At 45.3% G+C, this 10,613-nt stretch overlaps 1 non-coding gene across 1 annotated transcript; it reads right to left on the bottom strand.

The window, feature by feature from the left end:
- Nucleotides 1-745: 745 nt before the first annotated feature.
- Trnal-caa lies at nt 746-820 on the bottom strand. Its single transcript has one exon. It is a non-coding gene; the product is annotated as a tRNA-Leu (tRNA).
- Between the last annotated feature and the right edge of the window lie 9,793 nt (nt 821-10,613).

Raw genomic sequence — 10,613 nt, forward strand, 5'->3', positions numbered from 1 at the left:
AATATCCGAAGCACCACATGGAAGTGTGATAGGACCGCTGTTGGTTCACAATGTAATATATAAATGATCTAGTGGAAAGCGTCGGATGCTGTTTAAGGCTATTCGCAGATGATGCAGTTGTTTATACCAAAGTGGCAACTTCAGAAGATAGTAAGAATTTGCAGAAAGACCTGTAGAGAATTGATGAATGGTGCAGACTGGAAGTTGACCCTGAACGTAAATAAATGTAACATATAGCGCATACATAGGAGAAGAAATTCACTACTGTACAGCTACACTATTAATGACAAACAGCTGAAGACAGCGTCTGCCGTAAAATATGTAGGCATAACTATCCAAAGCGACCTTAAGTGGAATGACCATATAAAACAGACAGTGGGAAAGAAGACACAATACTCAGATTTATCGGAAGGATCTTAAGGAAATGTAACTCAACCACGTAGGAATTAGCTTATAAGGCGCTTGTTCGCCCAATTCTTGAGTATTGTTTATCTATCTGGAATCCCTGTCAGGTACGACTGATAGAGGAGATAGAGAATATCCAACGAAGAGCGGCATGTTTAGTCATGGGATCGTTTAGCTGGCGAGAGGGCGTTACGGAGATGCTAAACTAACTCCACTGGCAGGCGTTACAAGAGAGACGATGTGCATCACGGAGAGACTTACTATTGAAATTTCGGGACAGCACTGTTCAGGAGGAGTCGGACAATATATTACTTGAAACTTCCTGGCAGATTAAAACTGTGTGCCCGACCGAGACTCGAACTCGGGACCTTTGCCTTTTGCGGGCAAGTGCTCTACCAACTGAGCTACCGAAGCACGACTCACGCCCGGTACTCACAGCTTTACTTCTGCCAGTATCTCGTCTCCTACCTTCCAAACTTTACAGAAGCTCTCCTGGTAGAGCACTTGCCCGCGAAAGGCAAAGGTCCCGAGTTCGGGTCTCGGTCGGGCACACAGTTTTAATCTGCCAGGAAGTTTCATATCAGCGCACACTCCGCTGCAGAGTGAAAATCTCATTCTGGAAACATCCCCCAGGCTGTGGCTAAGCCATGTCTCCGCAATATCCTTTCTGTCAGGAGTGCTAGTTCTGCTAGGTTCGCAGGAGAGCTTCTGTAAAGTTTGGAAGGTAGGAGACGAGGTACTGGCAGAAGTAAAGCTGTGAGTACCGGACGTGAGTCGTGCTTCGGTAGCTCAGTTGGTAGAGCACTTGCCCGCGAAAGGCAAAGGTCCCGAGTTCGAGTCTCGGTCGGGCACACAGTTTTAATCTGCCAGGAAGTTTCATATCAGCGCACACTCCGCTGCAGAGTGAAAATATCATTCTGGAATATATTACTTCTCCCCACATGCATCTCGCATATTGAGCACGAGGAAAAAATTCCAGAAATTATGACCAATACAGGGGCTTACCGACAATCATTCTTCCCACGCACTATTCGCGAGTGGAACAGGGTTGCAGGGATCAGACAGTGGTACCGAAAGTACCCTCCGCTACACACCATTAGGTAGCTTTCGGAGTATAATGTAAATGTAGATCAGTCAGGGCTATCAGTTTCTTTGGCTTGTTAAACCATAGCGTTACAACATCTTTCTGCACGTTGTTATTATTGAAACACATAGTGTAAGTCATGATTTGCGTGTGTGTGTCATTCTGTATACTTGAGGAGGCACAATATCTGTTAGTAGACAACCATTCCTAACAATTTGCGACTGCAGTACAATCTCAAAAAAGACGTCTAAAATTCAAGAGAGGAAGAAAATCACACATGCAAACTCCAATCAAAATTTTGGTGGGAACAAATGCACTTGAAAATGGGATGTAGAAACACGTTCTGCTAAGAAAGAAAAAGTAAATAACTGTTAGAGTTTTTCATTATCTAAATCATGAGTGACACAGTTGCAGGCTTTTCCTAAAACATCGAATGTGATGAACGAAATTAAAGTTAGTGCCTTCAGTTGCACTTTCAGGTGTACCGAGTTCCGTACATGGTAGGCACGTGGCCCTCGTCGCGTTGCCCGGGCAACCAGCAGCCCGGAAGTCGGCAGTGCGGGCGGCGGCGACAGGCGTCGTTCTTGCGTGACGCGGCGCCGGCGCCAATAGGAAGCCTGATGCGAAAACTTGGGGACTGAGTTCCACTTTAGTGCCGGCCGACAAGCCGGACTCGGTCATTTCATCCGCGCTGCCTCCTGCAGGACGCCCCGCCGACAGTATGTTCCCCGATTTCGGAAATGCGTGGAAGCACTTCCCTTATTTGCTGTAACAGCGGGGGGACACGAGTAGAGGTGGATGGGGACAGATAAACTGATGAGAGGTTCCCCTCGCTCCAGTTTGCTCGTTGTAGGCGATAGGGGAGTCAACTTCTGTCTTAAATACTCGAGGTCTTGTTGTGAAGGTGAACTTCCCCCTACTCCGAAAATGAGTTCCACCAACTGTAGAACAAATATCGTTAATCTAACTGGAATGTAATCCAAGTATTTCTATTATGAAAATGCTTCGCCGCTCCAGTTGCTTATTTGATTGTTAGTCCGACTATGGCGACAAACACGTTTTGATAGCCATAACAAAGTATAGTGTCTTGCACCACAAAAAAGAGATAGCTGTCTATACTGACGAAACATCGTTCGAAATATAGCTGCAGACAGGGGACATAATTTTATGATGTTAATTGGACGTGAAGTGACGTCCTTGTTGCTGTTGTGGTAATTATCCTAAGGCTGTTTTGATGCAGTTCTCCCCGTTAGTCTGTTACACTTTGTATAATTTCTTCTATCTATATCCATTTGTCCTTGTCAACAAATGTCTTCACTCGTATTTCCATATTTTATGAAACCAACTACTGGTTGATTCTTAAGGGCATGTCGTATAAGTTTATTCCTTTTTGGTACAAGCTATGCCATTAATCACTTCTCATCCGTATTCCGTTCAACACCTCTTGCCTAGCTATCTGATCTACCCAACCAATCTCCACCATTTCACTGTAATCCATTTAAAAAGCTTATATTCTCTTATTGTTTACACTAATATCAAATACGTTTCATTTCCATATAGGGCTACGCTCTAGATAAATGCCTCCACGACTTCCTAACAATTAAATGTAAGTTTGTTTATAAATATATCTCTTTTTAGAAAAACATTTACTATTGTTAGCATTGTCTATGTTAATCCTCTTTATATATCCTGTCGCTAATTATTTTGCTGCCCAAATAGCAAAGATACTGTATTGCTTCCTCCTGAATCAGCTTAATTCGTCAAAACACCATTACTTTTCTTTCGTTTTTATTAAAGTTCATTTTATAATATCTTTTCAAGATACAGTTGATTCTGTTCAACTGATCACCCAGCTCTTTGCTACGTCTGACGGAATTCAGATGTCATTGGCAAACCAAAAAATTTCTCGAAGCTACTCTCTGAACTTTATGTCTTTCCCTAATTGCTCCTTATTACCTACAGATTCCTGATGTTATAGTTGCACTCAGGGTCCCGTACTACATGTAGGGAACCTTTCGTTCACTGTATGTTAGGGTAGATAACTTCAGAATTATGAACAGAACATTGCCGAAGATGTGTGCCGTGGTAGCCTACATTATTCTGCTTTTAGCTTCTTTGACTTATTCCATTTTCTTTTACCTATCACTTCTCCGAGTTAGATAAACTAACGTGTATCAGTTATTGGGAAGGTCTGTACAAGAAACACTATAAATTGTGTTCAACATGCAGTTAGACAACATCTTAGCATGTGCATTATTAAGTTAGAGTTATAAGGTTATAGAAAGACAAAATTAGCCGACACAGAAAAATTCAGTTATCTCGAACCATATGATGTTTTGATTTGGGTTGTGTGTGAATGACCTATCTGTCCATACAGGCTAAGATACAAGACATACAATAATCCGGCTTACATAAGAGGTACATTTTCAGCTTTATGTGCTCTCAAACTATGACGTCAGTATTTACTATAACGTAATGTCTAAGCAGCTCAATGAACTACTCAGATTCACTCAGACACAGTTCCGGAAGGCCTGTGAACATTATGCGAAATAAAAATACACTACTGAGGCTAAATTTAGGCTGTGACAATTTTAATGATATTCTCTTCAATTTTTGCTTAAATTTTGCAAAGATAGAGCGACGATGAAATAAACGTTCACACCACGCCTGGTGGTTATGAACAATCTACTGTTAACGACTTCTCTTTACTTAGGCAGTTTTGCTATATTTTTAAGATCGCTCAAAAATTTCTTTTCTCAACAACGTTCGTAATATGTGGTAGAGAATAAATCACCAAGTGTCTACACTTGCCTCAGAAGTCGCAGCGATGATAAAATTGATACTACAACATTACCCACCATCTCATGAGGTATTCTTGGGAAATAATACTCATCATGCAACTGAATAAGATATAATAGAGGCAATAGGCCAAACTATTGTTTCATCATATTTGAGGATGGAATTCCAGTATAGACACTGATTAGCGAATGTCCAAATTGTTTTCAAGAGTAGAAACCAAATGTTGACGTGTTGACGTGACCGTGTGTTGTCCAGCAATGATTATTGGACCAGAGAGATGACATACACACAAGGCTGGCAGTCATGGCAACAGTAGCCTGGGAGGACCATGGACCATGAGCAAGTTTTAAGGGGAGGGGCGGGGGTGCGTCATTGTTCTAGTCATGGTTGGGGGTAGTTGAGGGAGGGGACACCAGTAGGAGTAATTATGTATCACCTCCGAAGGGTTGTGATAATCCGTGTTCACCATCTAACATTGAGCTGTATTTCTGCCTTGAGGATGTAAGCTAGTGTCAACTCAGACTAGTAATCACCATGTATACAGTTTACCTAAAGCAGTGTCTACTATGTCTCGCTCTCTTTTGAGAACGTCTGACAAGTACTCTCTACCACCAGTGTGGCAGAATGCAAGCTTCCGAGAGCAGATTTATGATCCAAGACAGGGAAATCTCTCAGGGTATTTATTGTCTCGTATGAGACAACAGAACGTTACATTAAAGTTTAGGCACATATAAGGCACAGACAGCGAGTTAATTCCCCACCGGTCGCGCGTTGCATTCGGTACAAAAGCTAAGCAGGTACTGACTACATTGTTTATGTACCTGCAACAAAGGGGTGGGGAGGGGTAGGTGGCAAGAACATTGTCGCGATAAATAACTAACTCCAATATTCCGAGAAGCTGACTGGAAATCACGTGTAGTTAAATTAAGACAAGTGTTCTACACAGCAGAAAGCGAGAGGAGTGGAGGGTCAGTAGAAGACGCGTCTGTGTGATTTCGAATCATACTTCTCATAAGCGTAGTACCAGTGCTATAGTATTTTCTGAGATTAGTGTTCACATAAAGACAGAAAAACTCAATGGAGGACTTCAGATTGTAATATCAGAACGATCATCAGATGTCAAATAAAGATCAAATATGCTATTCGTGTATGTGTGCTCAATAAATATTTTTAGAGAACTTAACAATCCGCCGAATTAGAAACCTAGATTTTAACCGTCAGTGTCAGAGGTGCTCATGAATTTTTAAACCTCGATCATCGTCGCACGTCGCCTTAATTCGTATTTTATTCGGGCCCGCTGTGGAGGATGTAAAGAATGGCAGCTAACTCTAAATATAGATAAATGTAAATTAATGCAGATGAATAGGAAAAAGAATGCTGTAATGTTTGAATACTCCATTAGTAGTGTAGCGCTTGACACAGTAACGTCGATTAAATAATTGGGCGTAACATTGCAGAGAGATATGAAGCGGGACAAGCATGTAATGACAGTTGTGGGGAAGGCGGATAGTCGTCTTCGGTTCATTGGTAGAATTTTGGGAAGATGTGGTTCATCTGTAAAGGAGACCGCTTATAAAACACTAATACGACCTATTCTTGAGTACTGCTCGAGTGTCTGGGATCCCTATCAGGTCGGATTGAGGGAGGACATAGAAGCAATTCAGAGGCGGGCTGCTAGATTTGATACTGGTAGGTTTGATCATCACGCGAGTGCTACGGAAATGCTTCAGGAACTCGGGTGGTAGTCTCTAGAGGAAAGGAGGCGTTCTTTTCGTGAATCGCTACTGAAGAAATTTAGAGAACCAGCTTTTGAGACTGACTGCAGTACAATTTTACTGCCGCCAACTTACATTTCGCGGAAAGACCACCAAGATAAGATAAGAGAGATTAGGGCTCGTACAGAGGCATATAGGCGTCATTTTTCCCTCGTTCTGATTGCGAGTGGAACAGGGAGAGAAGATGCTAGTTGTGGTTCGAGGTACCCTCTGCCACACACCGTATGGTGGATTGCGGAGTATGTATGTAGATGTAGATATGATCTTACAACAGGATACTACGCTAGGCTTCACGGCTGGATGGTCTCCGGATGTTAACCTGTGGGACCTGGTCGGGTATCGTGATCACTGTATCACTACTCTGTCACCGATGGACCGTTCAACAGCTGTGCGGAACATTGAGGAGACGATTGTTCAGATAGGCGTGGAAACGCAATACAAAGTCACACACTCACTGCGGTGCCGTCTTGCTGCTTTTTATAGTGCGTACGACAGTCGTTCTGGACACTATGTTCTAGTGCACTGCTGCCGCAGTTACTTTCCGGAGCGAGGAACAGCAAAGGGGAACAGCGCCAGCACAGTGTTGTGGGCAGGTGCCGGCGGCGGAGTCGCGCGCGTCCCGCCCCCTGCCAGGGCCGGCGGCAGCTGTACCGATCGCAGCGCCGCCGCCGGCGCCGCCGCCGCCCCCGTGGCGTCTGCCCGGGTCCGCCGCCGCTCCGGCGCCGCCGCAGCCGCCCCCGCCGCCCCCAGCGTCGTCTGGCCTGGCCGGCGCGCAGGTGCCTGGCGCCGCCGTGTCGCTTGCCTCCCTCCCTCCTAGCGGCCGGCCGCTGGCGTCGTTCCTGTTATTGTGGCCGAGTGCTGACAGCCTCCACAAAAGCGCTCCCCGACTCCCCGCTTCCGAGTATCACTGACATGTTGAACGGTCACCGCACCAGGATTTACCGTTGCGAACGTTATGCGATAAGTGTAGCCACTGAGTGCGAGTGTGAAACCGAGCCAGCAATAGTTTTATGTTTACGCAGGCAAGATATGATGTCCTGTGGAGACACAGTGATCACCTTGTAATTTTTTCTGTGTACACTGAAAGCCGAAAGTACAGACCCACGAGGAGGGAATTAACCGACGGAAATCAGTCCACCAGTTGGGATACTGAAAGGTGTGTGGCCGCTGGCTTCCTCGCCACCTAACGGAAGACCATAAAGAGCAACAAAAGACCATCTGTGCGCAATTGCTCCCGTGTTGCGAAAATTTTATGTCGAACATCATTACAGCTCATGAAACGTGGATTCATTATGAAAGTCGCGCGCTCTATCTTCTTATCTCGTGTTTTCTACTGAAAATCTCGTGCTTGTACTCTTGTTAACTTTACTATTACAGAGATCGCCTAAACACTTTTTTTTATTGGTCCCTGCTGCCACTGCTTGATCTGCTGCATTCCATTACTAAACAAAAACATTAAAAAAACCTATTATTCATTCTGAGTGCAATGCACGTTCTGTATGGCGGCTCCTGCTGTTGCTGCGGTGCTGCTGGTTACTACAACTACATATAATTCAAGAGAAAGGGTTTGGTCAAATCTAAACTCGATAAATTATAACCCAAACAAGTAATTCCTTTTTTAAAAAACTATATTCTGAAAGCGATTCTTTCTCATTCAATTATCAAAATGCTAGAAGCTCTTTGAACAATCGCTTCGTATATAAATCTGCCTCCAGTGGCATTACAAATTAATCAAACTCTTGAGACAGACTGAAACATTTCTCAATTAAATACATAGTGAAACAATTCCCAGACAATTACAAGAGAAATCAGTGACAAAAATCAATACTTAATCTATTCGACTAACAATGGTTTCCCTTAAGAACTCAACTCCTATCATTATCAAAATTACCGTCTGCTGCTACGCACATACACAAACCCTTTTCTTTAAATTAATAAGCGCGCTGCAAATTATAAAAAATATCAACACAATACCAAATCCTGTGTCGCTGCTGGCGGACACGGCAGTACGGCAGCTCGGCGACGAACCCTCGCCCACACACGTGTAGACCATAGCAGGCGGGCTCCTACACTAGCTTCCAAACTGCCACTCATTAATCCGTGCGTTGCGAAGCGTGACAACAATATCTTAGATTCCAGAGCTTGTGTATGCGCACTGTAGCCAACCTTTAAATCCTAAGAGAGTATTGCCAACACTCAGTCAATTCGAATCAGAAACAGAACAGCAACCCATGGAGTGGCAACTCAACACTTCTCATCCCAAGAGAAAGATCACAGCTGCACCCTCAGCCAATAAAGCCATGGCGACGATCGTCCGCTACTCTGAAAACGTTATTCTGTTTGACATGCTCTCTCATGGCGCAATGATCAACTCTGAACTGAAACTGAAGAAAGTACTTCAGCGTTTCATCGCCACAAAAATGCAAACGAACTTCTCCTTCTCCATGACAGTGCAAGGCCTTACACAAATCTGCACAGCTGAGAGCAGCTCGCACGTCAGTGGAATGTTCTTCATGATTCACCCTGCAGCCCTGATTTAGCACCATCAGATTTCCATCTCTTTGGCCAAACGAAGAACGTATTGCGTGAGGAGGAGTACATGGATGATGGGGAGATTATTGGTACGCCGCGCGGGATTAGCCGACCGGTCTAGGGCGATGTAGTCATGGACTGTGCGCCGGCCGCGGTGGCCGTGCGGTTCTGGCGCTGCAGTCCGGAACCGCGGGGCTGCTACGGTCGCAGGTTCGAATCCTGCCTCGGGCATGGGTGTGTGTGATGTCCTTAGGTTAGTTAGGTTTAAGTAGTTCTACGTTCTAGGGGACTTATGGCCTAAGATGTTGAGTCCCATAGTGCTCAGAGCCATTTGAACCATGGACTGTGCGGCTGGTCCCGGCGGAGGTTCGAGTCCTCTTTCGGGCATGGGTGTGTGTGTTTTGTCCTTAGGATAAATTAGGTTAAGTACTGTGTAAGCGTAGGACTGATTACCTTAGCAGTTAAGTCCCATAAGATTTCACACACATTTGAACAATTTGGTTATTGGTTCAGCAAGATGTCGGCTTCGACGTCGACCAGCAGAGTGGTAGGATGCAGACGTACAGGCCTTCCCAGTAGGGTGGTGTAAGTCCGCCTCATTAAGCGGAGGTCGTGGTGTACAATAGGAGTTTGGGGCAAAAATGTGTGGGGAGTAGTACAGTGTATTGAAATCCTGAGTAAAGCGAACCTGCTAAAAAAAAAAAAAAAAAAAAAAAAAAAAGATCTTGCATTACATATTGAACGCCTCCCGTATATATCACTGAATTACACCGACTAGAGTACAATTTTTTAACAGGAAAACAGGATAAGTTTGCTTCGCAGTATTAATCGGCACTTCACATGCCTCGCCTTTTGCACGACGTACCTTTCATGTACACGCCAGACGCACAGTTGCAGAAATTGTCGTGTATCACTAAACATGACAATGACAGACAGTTGTCGTCACAAATGGACACGTGACACTCTCAGCGGTACTCGATGCACTGGGCCCACCCCGCTTTGCCGTTGTTTATATTTTTTCTGTATTTTTGTATGTTTTGTCTTTTTTTTTTTTAATTTTTTCCAGTCGACGCGAGGCCGGCAATGCACTGGCGCTCCCAGCGAGCCACGCGGCAGCTCGTCGCACGCCGGTTTGTTAATTACATCATTCTGGCCCCGCGAGCGGTCACCCTGGCGCACGCCACAAACTTGCAGTTTTAATAGGGTTTTGTTTGAGCGGCCGGTGTTTACCGGCAAACAGCGCGGGCCGGGCGTCCGACGGATGCCCGCCGGCAATTACACGGTACTTCAAACAGTTTTGGGCCGTATTTATACTGGCGGCGGGCGGCGAGCGCGCGGCCGCACCGGTAATTGCGGCGCTCTACCTGCACGCGCAGGAGGACCCCGCGCCGAGCTTTAACAGTTTATCAAACATTAAAAACACGTTTAGGCGGCGTCCGGCAGCTGGAATTACAGGCTCGCCGTTAAGCGCAACAGCCCATTTCATTAGGCGTTACTTATTGCGCCGTTGATTACCTTTTATCTGGGGACTAGGCCGCAGGTCTGCTGCCTGCGCGTGGAACCTCTGCGGTCCTTCTCGCCACACCTGCAGGTGCAAGTATCGCCCTCGCAGTGCTCAAGCGCCGCGTCACGCGAAGCAAGATTTGCTGCTGCAAGTTTGCCTGACGGCCGGCGCGACAGGTCCCAAGCAGCGCAGTCGGACACTGGACTGTCGGCTCGCCAGGTGCTTATGCAGCCCTAATATAGGGTAACGATTATTGAACTATATTAAATTAAATCGTCGTAACTTCTAAACGGTTTGCGTTAGGACGTTCAAACTGCAAGGTTGGCTGCGGGGCATGACGGGATTTAGTATGGTCTTGTTTAGCGACGAAGCCCACTTTCTTCAATGTTATTTATAACCCGTCTCAATTGCAAAATATTTATTGAAATGACCGGTTTCGGTTCCTCTACAACCATCTTCAGATCTGCAAATTTCGGTTACAGAAGTAACTCGTCCATACTCAGCAACCTTCCCA

The sequence above is a fragment of the Schistocerca americana genome, chromosome 5, assembly GCF_021461395.2.
Source record: "Schistocerca americana isolate TAMUIC-IGC-003095 chromosome 5, iqSchAmer2.1, whole genome shotgun sequence".
NCBI classification, from domain to species: domain Eukaryota; kingdom Metazoa; phylum Arthropoda; class Insecta; order Orthoptera; family Acrididae; genus Schistocerca; species Schistocerca americana.